Raw genomic sequence first — 15,366 nt, forward strand, 5'->3', positions numbered from 1 at the left:
CTTGTTGCCCCAGCAGCCCGACCAGGTATAGCAACCAGCCGACTATGCACTTAAGACATTTAATGCCATTGGCAGCGAGTCGTGAGCAGCTCCTACAGGCCGACAGCCTCTTCAGGCAGCCGACTAGCACCCACAGGCCATATAAAAAGGCAAGAGCAGTTCAGTCCGAAATCCTCAGTCAGAAAATTAGAGATCAACATCAGCACTCAAGCATGTATGCTTAGGCTTGTGCCTGTGCATACTTTCAGCCTACTTGTGCTCTCAGCCCAAGGCAAAGAAGGCTGAAGCTCAGTCTCTTCAGGAGTTTTCAGCACACCCTCCTTCAGTCTCGGGGGGCTGGTGTCTCTCTCGAAGATAGCTTCAAAGTCGCGTGAAGCTTATGCACAGTTCTGCCCAACGTTTGGTCGCTTTGTCCTTGCGTTTGGCGGTCAGTCATTCAGTTTTGTCCGTTCAGTCTTGTGGACATAGTTCAGCTTGTTTACAGTTCTCCAGAAGAAAAAATAAAGCAAGTACTCCTGCTTGTAGAGGGGGCCCCTTCAGTGGGTAATTCGGGACCCCATCTGGTGTCGTCTCTACTACATCTCTTTCTGATTCATGTATGTTGTTTAAAGGATTGCTAAAGACCCACTAAACTCAGGTTTAAAGAAAGGCTTCGTTGTTTCACATTAGCGCATGCTACAAAGTTGGCTGGAAAATAAAGAAAACCTAGTGAGATGCAATAAATAACTCCGACATGCTTTGGCCGTGGCACGAAATCCCATATTTCAAAGCACATTGAGATGCATTATCATTATGTCAGAGAGATTACATGCAAGGGAAATCAGTTTGTCTTCTTGCCCTACACAAGATAATGTTGTAGATCTATTTACAAAGGCTTTGCCTAGAGAAGTTTGAAGCTTTTCGAAAAGCTTTAGGCTTCCTCTCAGACAGAGAGTGATCTTCTACCTTGTACAGGTTCACACTTACACTGGGGAGGGGCGAGGGGGGGGGGGGGGGCGGGGGGGCGAGGTTGAAGGCAAATGTACGCTTATGGTAGTGCTACGTGTGAATAAGGCCTAACCAAGGGCACTTTTTCCCATGTGGTTTTTCCCATTGGATATCCAGCGTGGAAGGACAATATCTAATTCTTTGTAGTTTCATATTATTATTATGGATGGATATGTGTGGAAGGTTGGCTCTATTATCTCCACTGATTCTCACTCTCAATATTTTTGTGTGCTATGTCCATCCCCATCTCTGTGTGGCTGTATGTTGAAACCCGAACCCTGTATCTTGCTGTGGCTTTCCAAAAAGATTGACCAGCCAGTTGCTTGGTTTGAACTTTGGAACTCCTAGGAGAGTCGTGCTCATGACTCTGCCCTACTAGAATTTCTAAGCAAGGCACTAGAGAGGGCTGGACAGCAGTCAGCAGGCATCCAGGTTGCTACTGGCTGACAGCCCTATGGTAGGCTGACGAGCATGTTTGGAGGCCATATAAGGTTGAGCAGGGTTTTGTGTTATTTATCTCACTCCCACTTGGGCGTCAGGTCATGGTTAGGACCCTTGAGGTCTAGAGTAGGTCTATAGTCACCTTTTGAAAGGCCAAAGGCCGCTGATCTTGTACAATTTTATGTATTATGTAATATACTGAAAATACAGCTTTCTCTTCTACGTAGGGCTGAAAGAAGACTCCCAGAGCTTCTGCATGTGGCATTGGTATCAAAGCTTCAGGTTGATTCTAAGACACTGTTGCTGCCCATGTCCCACCCACCCTTATTGCATCGCGCATGGATGAAACCATTGCCAGTGTCTTGATCTTAAGGTGGTGTGGTGACCATTGTATCAGAATCAGGCTAAGCAAGGCTAAGTGCTGGAAGTGTCCCAAGGAGAGTAACACAGCAAGGTAGAAATCCCATGGGGCTGGTCGGTGTCAGCAAAACCCAAGGGAATGGCAAACCTGAGGGTCTGTATGCCATTTGGGGCATACCAAGGAAGGCTTATGAGAAAACGGTTCCAAGGGGGTGGAGCAAGGATGCCATGACTGACCTCAGGAAGGAGACCATTGCAGTGTTTAGGGACAGGGCATAAGGCAAGGGGACAAACTGGAATAGATGCACAGATCTGGAGTGGAGACAGAGACATGGCAAGGTTATTGAGTGAGAAGGTTGCCAGGAAGGAAGGATGACAGTGAGAGTCCATGAGGAGACAAAGGGATGATGACAGTCATCCAAGGTCACAAGTTGGAAGCCCGTCATCAAGTTTAGCAGGAGCGGATGTCATGTGCAGGCCACATGGACATGGCTGAGACACCAAGCTAAGCACGGTTTGGCAGCAGATGTAGGACCTAGAAATGCTCAACAAGGCACCAGAGAGGGCTGGACAGCAGTCAGCTGACATCCAGGCAGCTACACGTGTGAAAGGGCGCATTAATCATGATGATTATTCAGGTGGACTGCTGCTACTGGCCGACAACTACCGTTTGTGATTAGGTTGGGTATTCTGGGAGTGTGTGTTGCTCATTCTATTTGAAACTTTGCGAATAATATACTCGACCTGCCTGTGTGCAGGGAAAGAAGTTCTGGATGCTCTCAGTGACTTGGGCACCACGGAGGGAAAACTAGGAAAAAGGTCACTATTGCTGACTCAGGAGTTTTAGCAGAATGAGGTTAGCAGCAGTGCCTAAGGCCGTAAGCTATTAATGTGCTTTTTAATGATAAATTATTGCTATGAAATAATTAAGTGAAGATGATTCTTCATTCACCATGCTATGTCCAGGGCCGCTGCTGCTGTTGTTGTTACGCGACACGTGCTTTCTCTGTGGATTCACAACCTTTATTTGTTCCTAAATTAAGTAGACTGCCATCTTTTGGCATATTGTATACATAGTTATTTGTTGTGTTGTGTTGTGTGTGTGTGTGTGTATTGTATACATTCAGCAGCCCTCCATGGGCTTGGGGAACCAGTCGGCCAGGCCAGACAGCTTGTTGCCCCAGCAGCCCGACCAGGTATAGCAACCAGCCGACTATGCACTTAAGACATTTAATGCTCCTACAGGCCGACAGCCTCTTCAGGCAGCCGACTAGCACCCACAGGCCATATAAAAAGGCAAGAGCAGTTCAGTCCGAAATCCTCAGTCAGAAAATTAGAGATCAACATCAGCACTCAAGCATGTATGCTTAGGCTTGTGCCTGTGCATACTTTCAGCCTACTTGTGCTCTCAGCCCAAGGCAAAGAAGGCTGAAGCTCAGTCTCTTCAGGAGTTTTCAGCACACCCTCCTTCAGTCTCGGGGGGCTGGTGTCTCTCTCGAAGATAGCTTCAAAGTCGCGTGAAGCTTATGCACAGTTCTGCCCAACGTTTGGTCGCTTTGTCCTTGCGTTTGGCGGTCAGTCATTCAGTTTTGTCCGTTCAGTCTTGTGGACATAGTTCAGCTTGTTTACAGTTCTCCAGAAGAAAAAATAAAGCAAGTACTCCTGCTTGTAGGGGGGGCCCCTTCAGTGGGTAATTCGGGACCCCATCTGGTGTCGTCTCTACTACATCTCTTTCTGATTCATGTATGTTGTTTAAAGGATTGCTAAAGACCCACTAAACTCAGGTTTAAAGAAAGGCTTCGTCGTTTCACATTAGCGCATGCTACAAAGTTGGCTGGAAAATAAAGAAAACCTAGTGAGATGCAATAAATAACTCCAACATGCTTTGGCCGTGGCACGAAATCCCATATTTCAAAGCACATTGAGATCCATTATCATTATGTCAGAGAGATTACATGCAAGGGAAATCAGTTTGTCTTCTTGCCCTACACAAGATAATGTTGTAGATCTATTTACAAAGGCTTTGCCTAGAGAAGTTTGAAGCTTTTCGAAAAGCTTTAGGCTTCCTCTCAGACAGAGAGTGATCGTCTACCTTGTACAGGTTCACACTTACACTGGGGAGGGGCGCGGGGGGGGGGGGGGGGGGGGGAGAGGTTGAAGGCAAATGTACGCTTATGGTAGTGCTACGTGTGAATAAGACCTAACCAAGGGCACTTTTTCCCATGTGGTTTTTCCCATTGGATATCCAGCGCGGATGGACAATATCTAATTCTTTGTAGTTTCATATTATTATTATGGATGGATATGTGTGGAAGGTTGACTCTATTATCTCCACTGATTCTCACTCTCAATATTTTTGTGTGCTATGTCCATCCCCATCTCTGTGTGGCTGTAAGTTGAAACCCGAACCCTGTATCTTGCTGTGGCTTTCCAAAAAGATTGACCAGCCAGTTGCTTGGTTTGAACTTTGGAACTCCTAGGAGAGTCGCGCTCATGACTCTCCCCTACTAGAATTTCTCAGCAAGGCACTAGAGAGGGCTGGACAGCAGTCAGCAGGCATCCAGGTTGCTACTGGCCGACAGCCCTATGGTAGGCTGACGAGCATGTTTGGAGGCCATATAAGGTTGAGCAGGGTTTTGTGTTATTTATCTCACTCCCACTTGGGCGTCAGGTCATGGTTAGGACCCTTGAGGTCTAGAGTAGGTCTATAGTCACCTTTTGAAAGGCCAAAGGCCGCTGATCTTGTACAATTTTATGTATTATGTAATATACTGAAAATACAGCTTTCTCTTCTACGTAGGGCTGAAAGAAGACTCCCAGAGCTTCTGCATGTGGCATTGGTATCAAAGCTTCAGGTTGATTCTAAGACACTGTTGCTGCCCATGTCCCACCCACCCTTATTGCATCGCGCATGGATGAAACCATTGCCAGTGTCTTGATCTTAAGGTGGTGTGGTGACCATTGTATCAGAATCAGGCTAAGCAAGGCTAAGTGCTGGAAGTGTCCCAAGGAGAGTAACACAGCGAGGGTAGAAATCCCATGGGGCTGGTCGGTGTCAGCAAAACCCAAGGGAATGGCAAACCTGAGGGTCTGTATGCCATTTGGGGCATACCAAGGAAGGCTTATGAGAAAACGGTTCCAAGGGGGTGGAGCAAGGATGCCATGACTGACCTCAGGAAGGAGACCATTGCAGTGTTTAGGGACAGGGCATAAGGCAAGGGGACAAACTGGAATAGATGCACAGATCTGGAGTGGAGACAGAGACATGGCAAGGTTATTGAGTGAGAAGGTTGCCAGGAAGGAAGGATGACAGTGAGAGTCCATGAGGAGACAAAGGGATGATGACAGTCATCCAAGGTCAGAAGTTGGAAGCCCGTCATCAAGTTTAGCAGGAGCGGATGTCATGTGCAGGCCACATGGACATGGCTGAGACACCAAGCTAAGCACGGTTTGGCAGCAGATGTAGGACCTAGAAATGCTCAACAAGGCACCAGAGAGGGCTGGACAGCAGTCAGCTGACATCCAGGCAGCTACACGTGTGAAAGGGCGCATTAATCATGATGATTATTCAGGTGGTGGACTGCTGCTACTGGCCGACAACTACCGTTTGTGATTAGGTTGGGTATTCTGGGAGTGTGTGTTGCTCATTCTATTTGAAACTTTGCGAATAATATACTCGACCTGCCTGTGTGCAGGGAAAGAAGTTCTGGATGCTCTCAGTGACTTGGGCACCACGGAGGGAAAAACTAGGAAAAAGGTCACTATTGCTGACTCAGGAGTTTTAGCAGAATGAGGTTAGCAGCAGTGCCTAAGGCCGTAAGCTATTAATGTGCTTTTTAATGATAAATTATTGCTATGAAATAATTAAGTGAAGATGATTCTTCATTCACCATGCTATGTCCAGGGCCGCTGCTGCTGTTGTTGTAACACGACACGTGCTTTCTCTGTGGATTCACAACCTTTATTTGTTCCTAAATTAAGTAGACTGCCATCTTTTGGCATATTGTATACATAGTTATTTGTTGTGTTGTGTTGTGTGTGTGTGTGTGTGTATTGTATACATTCAGCAGCCCTCCATGGGCTTGGGGAACCAGTCGGCCAGGCCAGACAGCTTGTTGCCCCAGCAGCCCGACCAGGTATAGCAACCAGCCGACTATGCACTTAAGACATTTAATGCCATTGGCAGCGAGTCGTGAGCAGCTCCTACAGGCCGACAGCCTCTTCAGGCAGCCGACTAGCACCCACAGGCCATATAAAAAGGCAAGAGCAGTTCAGTCCGAAATCCTCAGTCAGAAAATTAGAGATCAACATCAGCACTCAAGCATGTATGCTTAGGCTTGTGCCTGTGCATACTTTCAGCCTACTTGTGCTCTCAGCCCAAGGCAAAGAAGGCTGAAGCTCAGTCTCTTCAGGAGTTTTCAGCACACCCTCCTTCAGTCTCGGGGGGCTGGTGTCTCTCTCGAAGATAGCTTCAAAGTCGCGTGAAGCTTATGCACAGTTCTGCCCAACGTTTGGTCGCTTTGTCCTTGCGTTTGGCGGTCAGTCATTCAGTTTTGTCCGTTCAGTCTTGTGGACATAGTTCAGCTTGTTTACAGTTCTCCAGAAGAAAAAATAAAGCAAGTACTCCTGCTTGTAGGGGGGGCCCCTTCAGTGGGTAATTCGGGACCCCATCTGGTGTCGTCTCTACTACATCTCTTTCTGATTCATGTATGTTGTTTAAAGGATTGCTAAAGACCCACTAAACTCAGGTTTAAAGAAAGGCTTCGTCGTTTCACATTAGCGCATGCTACAAAGTTGGCTGGAAAATAAAGAAAACCTAGTGAGATGCAATAAATAACTCCAACATGCTTTGGCCGTGGCACGAAATCCCATATTTCAAAGCACATTGAGATCCATTATCATTATGTCAGAGAGATTACATGCAAGGGAAATCAGTTTGTCTTCTTGCCCTACACAAGATAATGTTGTAGATCTATTTACAAAGGCTTTGCCTAGAGAAGTTTGAAGCTTTTCGAAAAGCTTTAGGCTTCCTCTCAGACAGAGAGTGATCTTCTACCTTGTACAGGTTCACACTTACACTGGGGAGGGGCGCCGGGGGGGGGGGGGGGGGGGGGGGGGGGGGGGGGGGGGGGGAGAGGTTGAAGGCAAATGTACGCTTATGGTAGTGCTACGTGTGAATAAGACCTAACCAAGGGCACTTTTTCCCATGTGGTTTTTCCCATTGGATATCCAGCGCGGATGGACAATATCTAATTCTTTGTAGTTTCATATTATTATTATGGATGGATATGTGTGGAAGGTTGACTCTATTATCTCCACTGATTCTCACTCTCAATATTTTTGTGTGCTATGTCCATCCCCATCTCTGTGTGGCTGTAAGTTGAAACCCGAACCCTGTATCTTGCTGTGGCTTTCCAAAAAGATTGACCAGCCAGTTGCTTGGTTTGAACTTTGGAACTCCTAGGAGAGTCGCGCTCATGACTCTCCCCTACTAGAATTTCTCAGCAAGGCACTAGAGAGGGCTGGACAGCAGTCAGCAGGCATCCAGGTTGCTACTGGCCGACAGCCCTATGGTAGGCTGACGAGCATGTTTGGAGGCCATATAAGGTTGAGCAGGGTTTTGTGTTATTTATCTCACTCCCACTTGGGCGTCAGGTCATGGTTAGGACCCTTGAGGTCTAGAGTAGGTCTATAGTCACCTTTTGAAAGGCCAAAGGCCGCTGATCTTGTACAATTTTATGTATTATGTAATATACTGAAAATACAGCTTTCTCTTCTACGTAGGGCTGAAAGAAGACTCCCAGAGCTTCTGCATGTGGCATTGGTATCAAAGCTTCAGGTTGATTCTAAGACACTGTTGCTGCCCATGTCCCACCCACCCTTATTGCATCGCGCATGGATGAAACCATTGCCAGTGTCTTGATCTTAAGGTGGTGTGGTGACCATTGTATCAGAATCAGGCTAAGCAAGGCTAAGTGCTGGAAGTGTCCCAAGGAGAGTAACACAGCGAGGGTAGAAATCCCATGGGGCTGGTCGGTGTCAGCAAAACCCAAGGGAATGGCAAACCTGAGGGTCTGTATGCCATTTGGGGCATACCAAGGAAGGCTTATGAGAAAACGGTTCCAAGGGGGTGGAGCAAGGATGCCATGACTGACCTCAGGAAGGAGACCATTGCAGTGTTTAGGGACAGGGCATAAGGCAAGGGGACAAACTGGAATAGATGCACAGATCTGGAGTGGAGACAGAGACATGGCAAGGTTATTGAGTGAGAAGGTTGCCAGGAAGGAAGGATGACAGTGAGAGTCCATGAGGAGACAAAGGGATGATGACAGTCATCCAAGGTCAGAAGTTGGAAGCCCGTCATCAAGTTTAGCAGGAGCGGATGTCATGTGCAGGCCACATGGACATGGCTGAGACACCAAGCTAAGCACGGTTTGGCAGCAGATGTAGGACCTAGAAATGCTCAACAAGGCACCAGAGAGGGCTGGACAGCAGTCAGCTGACATCCAGGCAGCTACACGTGTGAAAGGGCGCATTAATCATGATGATTATTCAGGTGGTGGACTGCTGCTACTGGCCGACAACTACCGTTTGTGATTAGGTTGGGTATTCTGGGAGTGTGTGTTGCTCATTCTATTTGAAACTTTGCGAATAATATACTCGACCTGCCTGTGTGCAGGGAAAGAAGTTCTGGATGCTCTCAGTGACTTGGGCACCACGGAGGGAAAAACTAGGAAAAAGGTCACTATTGCTGACTCAGGAGTTTTAGCAGAATGAGGTTAGCAGCAGTGCCTAAGGCCGTAAGCTATTAATGTGCTTTTTAATGATAAATTATTGCTATGAAATAATTAAGTGAAGATGATTCTTCATTCACCATGCTATGTCCAGGGCCGCTGCTGCTGTTGTTGTAACACGACATGTGCTTTCTCTGTGGATTCACAACCTTTATTTGTTCCTAAATTAAGTAGACTGCCATCTTTTGGCATATTGTATACATAGTTATTTGTTGTGTTGTGTTGTGTGTGTGTGTGTGTGTATTGTATACATTCAGCAGCCCTCCATGGGCTTGGGGAACCAGTCGGCCAGGCCAGACAGCTTGTTGCCCCAGCAGCCCGACCAGGTATAGCAACCAGCCGACTATGCACTTAAGACATTTAATGCCATTGGCAGCGAGTCGTGAGCAGCTCCTACAGGCCGACAGCCTCTTCAGGCAGCCGACTAGCACCCACAGGCCATATAAAAAGGCAAGAGCAGTTCAGTCCGAAATCCTCAGTCAGAAAATTAGAGATCAACATCAGCACTCAAGCATGTATGCTTAGGCTTGTGCCTGTGCATACTTTCAGCCTACTTGTGCTCTCAGCCCAAGGCAAAGAAGGCTGAAGCTCAGTCTCTTTAGGAGTTTTCAGCACACCCTCCTTCAGTCTCGGGGGGCTGGTGTCTCTCTCGAAGATAGCTTCAAAGTCGCGTGAAGCTTATGCACAGTTCTGCCCAACGTTTGGTCGCTTTGTCCTTGCGTTTGGCGGTCAGTCATTCAGTTTTGTCCGTTCAGTCTTGTGGACATAGTTCAGCTTGTTTACAGTTCTCCAGAAGAAAAAATAAAACAAGTACTCCTGCTTGTAGGGGGGGCCCCTTCAGTGGGTAATTCGGGACCCCATCTGGTGTCGTCTCTACTACATCTCTTTCTGATTCATGTATGTTGTTTAAAGGATTGCTAAAGACCCACTAAACTCAGGTTTAAAGAAAGGCTTCGTTGTTTCACATTAGCGCATGCTACAAAGTTGGCTAGAAAATAAAGAAAACCTAGTGAGATGCAATAAATAACTCCGACATGCTTTGGCCGTGGCACGAAATCCCATATTTCAAAGCACATTGAGATCCATTATCATTATGTCAGAGAGATTACATGCAAGGGAAATCAGTTTGTCTTCTTGCCCTACACAAGATAATGTTGTAGATCTATTTACAAAGGCTTTGCCTAGAGAAGTTTGAAGCTTTTCGAAAAGCTTTAGGCTTCCTCTCAGACAGAGAGTGATCTTCTACCTTGTACAGGTTCACACTTACACTGGGGAGGGTCGCGGGGGGGGGGGGGGGGGGGGGGGGGGGGGGGGAGAGCTTGAAGGCAAATGTACGCTTATGGTAGTGCTACGTGTGAATAAGACCTAACCAAGGGCACTTTTTCCCATGTGGTTTTTCCCATTGGATATCCAGCGCGGAAGGACAATATCTAATTCTTTGTAGTTTCATATTATTATTATGGATGGATATGTGTGGAAGGTTGACTCTATTATCTCCACTGATTCTCACTCTCAATATTTTTGTGTGCTATGTCCATCCCCATCTCTGTGTGGCTGTAAGTTGAAACCCGAACCCTGTATCTTGCTGTGGCTTTCCAAAAAGATTGACCAGCCAGTTGCTTGGTTTGAACTTTGGAACTCCTAGGAGAGTCGTGCTCATGACTCTCCCCTACTAGAATTTCTCAGCAAGGCACTAGAGAGGGCTGGACAGCAGTCAGCAGGCATCCAGGTTGCTACTGGCCGACAGCCCTATGGTAGGCTGACGAGCATGTTTGGAGGCCATATAAGGTTGAGCAGGGTTTTGTGTTATTTATCTCACTCCCACTTGGGCGTCAGGTCATGGTTAGGACCCTTGAGGTCTAGAGTAGGTCTATAGTCACCTTTTGAAAGGCCAAAGGCCGCTGATCTTGTACAATTTTATGTATTATGTAATATACTGAAAATACAGCTTTCTCTTCTACGTAGGGCTGAAAGAAGACTCCCAGAGCTTCTGCATGTGGCATTGGTATCAAAGCTTCAGGTTGATTCTAAGACACTGTTGCTGCCCATGTCCCACCCACCCTTATTGCATCGCGCATGGATGAAACCATTGCCAGTGTCTTGATCTTAAGGTGGTGTGGTGACCATTGTATCAGAATCAGGCTAAGCAAGGCTAAGTGCTGGAAGTGTCCCAAGGAGAGTAACACAGCGAGGGTAGAAATCCCATGGGGCTGGTCGGTGTCAGCAAAACCCAAGGGAATGGCAAACCTGAGGGTCTGTATGCCATTTGGGGCATACCAAGGAAGGCTTATGAGAAAACGGTTCCAAGGGGGTGGAGCAAGGATGCCATGACTGACCTCAGGAAGGAGACCATTGCAGTGTTTAGGGACAGGGCATAAGGCAAGGGGACAAACTGGAATAGATGCACAGATCTGGAGTGGAGACAGAGACATGGCAAGGTTATTGAGTGAGAAGGTTGCCAGGAAGGAAGGATGACAGTGAGAGTCCATGAGGAGACAAAGGGATGATGACAGTCATCCAAGGTCAGAAGTTGGAAGCCCGTCATCAAGTTTAGCAGGAGCGGATGTCATGTGCAGGCCACATGGACATGGCTGAGACACCAAGCTAAGCACGGTTTGGCAGCAGATGTAGGACCTAGAAATGCTCAACAAGGCACCAGAGAGGGCTGGACAGCAGTCAGCTGACATCCAGGCAGCTACACGTGTGAAAGGGCGCATTAATCATGATGATTATTCAGGTGGTGGACTGCTGCTACTGGCCGACAACTACCGTTTGTGATTAGGTTGGGTATTCTGGGAGTGTGTGTTGCTCATTCTATTTGAAACTTTGCGAATAATATACTCGACCTGCCTGTGTGCAGGGAAAGAAGTTCTGGATGCTCTCAGTGACTTGGGCACCACAGAGGGAAAAACTAGGAAAAAGGTCACTATTGCTGACTCAGGAGTTTTAGCAGAATGAGGTTAGCAGCAGTGCCTAAGGCCGTAAGCTATTAATGTGCTTTTTAATGATAAATTATTGCTATGAAATAATTAAGTGAAGATGATTCTTCATTCACCATGCTATGTCCAGGGCCGCTGCTGCTGTTGTTGTAACACGACACGTGCTTTCTCTGTGGATTCACAACCTTTATTTGTTCCTAAATTAAGTAGACTGCCATCTTTTGGCATATTGTATACATAGTTATTTGTTGTGTTGTGTTGTGTGTGTGTGTGTGTGTATAGTATACATTCAGCAGCCCTCCATGGGCTTGGGGAACCAGTCGGCCAGGCCAGACAGCTTGTTGCCCCAACAGCCCGACCAGGTATAGCAACCGGCCGACTATGCACTTAAGACATTTAATGCCATTTGCAGCGAGTCGTGAGCAGCTCCTACAGGCCGACAGTCTCTTCAGGCAGCCGACTAGCACCCACAGGCCATATAAAAAGGCAAGAGCAGTTCAGTCCGAAATCCTCAGTCAGAAAATTAGAGATCAACATCAGCACTCAAGCATGTATGCTTAGGCTTGTGCCTGTGCATACTTTCAGCCTACTTATGCTCTCAGCCCAAGGCACAGAAGGCTGAAGCTCAGTCTCTTCAGGAGTTTTCAGCACACCCTCCTTCAGTCTCGGGGGGCTGGTGTCTCTCTCGAAGATAGCTTCAAAGTCGCGTGAAGCTTATGCACAGTTCTGCCCAACGTTTGGTCGCTTTGTCCTTGCGTTTGGCGGTCAATCATTCAGTTTTGTCCGTTCAGTCTTGTGGACATAGTTCAGCTTGTTTACAGTTCTCCAGAAGAAAAAATAAAGCAAGTACTCCTGCTTGTAGGGGGGGCCCCTTCAGTGGGTAATTCGGGACCCCATCTGGTGTCGTCTCTACTACATCTCTTTCTGATTCATGTATGTTGTTTAAAGGATTGCTAAAGACCCACTAAACTCAGGTTTAAAAAAAGGCTTCGTTGTTTCACATTAGCGCATGCTACAAAGTTGGCTGGAAAATAAAGAAAACCTAGTGAGATGCCATAAATAACTCCGACATGCTTTGGCCGTGGCACAAAATCCCATATTTCAAAGCACATTGAGATGCATTATCATTATGTCAGAGAGATTACATGCAAGGGAAATCAGTTTGTCTTCTTGCCCTACACAAGATAATGTTGTAGATCTATTTACAAAGGCTTTGCCTAGAGAAGTTTGAAGCTTTTCGAAAAGCTTTAGGCTTCCTCTCAGACAGAGAGTGATCTTCTACCTTGTACAGGTTCACACTTACACTGGGGAGGGGCGGGGGGGGGGGGGCGGGGGGGCGAGGTTGAAGGCAAATGTACGCTTATGGTAGTGCTACGTGTGAATAAGGCCTAACCAAGGGCACTTTCTCCCATGTGGTTTTTCCCATTGGATATCCAGCGTGGAAGGACAATATCTAATTCTTTGTAGTTTCATATTATTATTATGGATGGATATGTGTGGAAGGTTGACTCTATTATCTCCACTGATTCTCACTCTCAATATTTTTGTGTGCTATGTCCATCCCCATCTCTGTGTGGCCGTATGTTGAAACCCGAACCCTGTATCTTGCTGTGGCTTTCCAAAAAGATTGACCAGCCAGTTGCTTGGTTTGAACTTTGGAACTCCTAGGAGAGTCGTGCTCATGACTCTCCCCTACTAGAATTTCTCAGCAAGGCACTAGAGAGGGCTGGACAGCAGTCAGCAGGCATCCAGGTTGCTACTGGCCGACAGCCCTATGGTAGGCTGACGAGCATGTTTGGAGGCCATATAAGGTTGAGCAGGGTTTTGTGTTATTTATCTCACTCCCACTTGGGCGTCAGGTCATGGTTAGGACCCTTGAGGTCTAGAGTAGGTCTATAGTCACCTTTTGAAAGGCCAAAGGCCGCTGATCTTGTACAATTTTATGTATTATGTAATATACTGAAAATACAGCTTTCTCTTCTACGTAGGGCTGAAAGAAGACTCCCAGAGCTTCTGCATGTGGCATTGGTATCAAAGCTTCAGGTTGATTCTAAGACACTGTTGCTGCCCATGTCCCACCCACCCTTATTGCATCGCGCATGGATGAAACCATTGCCAGTGTCTTGATCTTAAGGTGGTGTGGTGACCATTGTATCAGAATCAGGCTAAGCAAGGCTAAGTGCTGGAAGTGTCCCAAGGAGAGTAACACAGCGAGGGTAGAAATCCCATGGGGCTGGTCGGTGTCAGCAAAACCCAAGGGAATGGCAAACCTGAGGGTCTGTATGCCATTTGGGGCATACCAAGGAAGGCTTATGAGAAAACGGTTCCAAGGGGGTGGAGCAAGGATGCCATGACTGACCTCAGGAAGGAGACCATTGCAGTGTTTAGGGACAGGGCATAAGGCAAGGGGACAAACTGGAATAGATGCACAGATCTGGAGTGGAGACAGAGACATGGCAAGGTTATTGAGTGAGAAGGTTGCCAGGAAGGAAGGATGACAGTGAGAGTCCATGAGGAGACAAAGGGATGATGACAGTCATCCAAGGTCAGAAGTTGGAAGCCCGTCATCAAGTTTAGCAGGAGCGGATGTCATGTGCAGGCCACATGGACATGACTGAGACACCAAGCTAAGCACGGTTTGGCAGCAGATGTAGGACCTAGAAATGCTCAACAAGGCACCAGAGAGGGCTGGACAGCAGTCAGCTGACATCCAGGCAGCTACACGTGTGAAAGGGCGCATTAATCATGATGATTATTCAGGTGGTGGACTGCTGCTACTGGCGGACAACTACCGTTTGTGATTAGGTTGGGTATTCTGGGAGTGTGTGTTGCTCATTCTATTTGAAACTTTGCGAATAATATACTCGACCTGCCTGTGTGCAGGGAAAGAAGTTCTGGATGCTCTCAGTGACTTGGGCTCCACGGAGGGAAAAACTAGGAAAAAGGTCACTATTGCTGACTCAGGAGTTTTAGCAGAATGAGGTTAGCAGCAGTGCCTAAGGCCGTAAGCTATTAATGTGCTTTTTAATGATAAATTATTGCTATGAAATAATTAAGTGAAGATGATTCTTCATTCACCATGCTATGTCCAGGGCCGCTGCTGCTGTTGTTGTAACACGACACGTGCTTTCTCTGTGGATTCACAACCTTTATTTGTTCCTAAATTAAGTAGACTGCCATCTTTTGGCATATTGTATACATAGTGATTTGTTGTGTTGTGTTGTGTGTGTGTGTGTGTATTGTATACATTCAGCAGCCCTCCATGGGCTTGGGGAACCAGTCGGCCAGGCCGGACAGCTTGTTGCCCCAGCAGCCCGTCCAGGTATAGCAACCAGCCGACTATGCACTTAAGACATTTAATGCCATTTGCAGCGAGTCGTGAGCAGCTCCTACAGGCCGACAGCCTCTTCAGGCAGCCGACTAGCACCCACAGGCCATATAAAAAGGCAAGAGCAGTTCAGTCCGAAATCCTCAGTCAGAAAATTAGAGATCAACATCAGCACTCAAGCATGTATGCTTAGGCTTGTGCTTGTGCATACTTTCAGCCTACTTGTGCTCTCAGCCCAAGGCAAAGAAGGCTGAAGCTCAGTCTCTTCAGGAGTTTTCAGCACACCCTCCTTCAGTCTCAGGGGGCTGGTGTCTCTCTTGAAGATAGCTTCAAAGTCGCGTGAAGCTTATGCACAGTTCTGCCCAACGTTTGGTCGCTTTGTCCTTGCGTTTGGCGGTCAGTCATTCAGTTTTGTCCGTTCAGTCTTGTGGACATAGTTCAGCTTGTTTACAGTTCTCCAGAAGAAAAAATAAAGCAAGTACTCCTGCTTGTAGGGGGGGCCCCTTCAGTGGGTAAT

The sequence above is a fragment of the Cibotium barometz genome, chromosome 44 (assembly GCF_041138505.1).
Source record: "Cibotium barometz isolate CiBa-2024 chromosome 44, ASM4113850v1, whole genome shotgun sequence".
Taxonomy (NCBI): Eukaryota; Viridiplantae; Streptophyta; class Polypodiopsida; order Cyatheales; family Cibotiaceae; genus Cibotium; species Cibotium barometz.